We start from the raw sequence: 1,122 nt of genomic DNA on the forward strand, positions 1-1,122 counted from the left end.
TCTGAGAGATATGATTTGTGATCCTGTGACCTCACCCCCCACAGAGCTGCAATTATCATTTCACCTGTAGTGACAATGACAGTGCACACTGGGGAGCTAATGATGTTTGAAAAACTTTGTCCCAGTTACCAATTACAGAAAACAATGATGCCTTTCTAGTGAGCATCTCTGGGGAAATTAGAGTGTTTGGGAGAGGCTCTTGTTTTCCACGATCCCCGGAGGCAGACAGGGACTCCCACGGAGAAATCAGAAAATGACAACGTCTGAGACATGAGGGGCTGACAGCAAAGCACGTGCGTCTTACTGGATTTGTGCTTCCCTGAGATGTTCCCCAGGGAAAATCTAATTTTCTGTTAATCCTCAAATTCCTAAGCCAATATAATATTTAATTATGGCTAAGGAAAGGGAATCATAGAAAGAATTTGAAAAGGATTTGTCAACAGGTAACAGTGCAAATAACCTGTTGCACAATAAGAGCTTATTTGTACTCTAAGAACTTGAAATCAAATATTGATATGAAAAATAAACAGGGAGAAATTTGTGCAAATCAATGGAAATTAACAGGCAAGTATAGATGACATATTTTGGAAATATATACTTTTTCATCATTTACTCCCATAGGGATAGGAATTCTAAACTGTTTAATATTGTAGAAGAATGGGACACTTTTATCAAAGAGACCATTACACGCAAAACCCTACAACTTCATATAATCCACAGAGACATTCTACTAATGAAATAATTGATAAACTGATGCTACCTAACTATTCAGGAATTTTAAAGTCTTTAATCTTCCCAATAGTTTTTAGTACATTTGCATAAGGGTAATATGAGAACTTTGCCTGAATCGAACATATAGATTACTACAGACATATAGAACATATGAATGTAAATGTGAAAAAGTTTAAATATTAGAAGGCATTGTGTTAGCACTTTAAAACATTATATCATGATCTAATGCCCTTTATGCCAGGAAAGCAAGTGACATTCACCATTTGTAAATCTGTTACTACAATTAATCACATTAATAGAAACAATGAAATTATCATGCACTTATTTCACAGTTTAAAAGATATATTACTAATAATCTATAGCAAATCATATTTAAACATCAATCAATAA

This window comes from Propithecus coquereli, unplaced genomic scaffold (assembly GCF_000956105.1).
Source record: "Propithecus coquereli isolate 6110/MARCELLA unplaced genomic scaffold, Pcoq_1.0 Scaffold349, whole genome shotgun sequence".
Classification (NCBI taxonomy): Eukaryota; Metazoa; Chordata; class Mammalia; order Primates; family Indriidae; genus Propithecus; species Propithecus coquereli.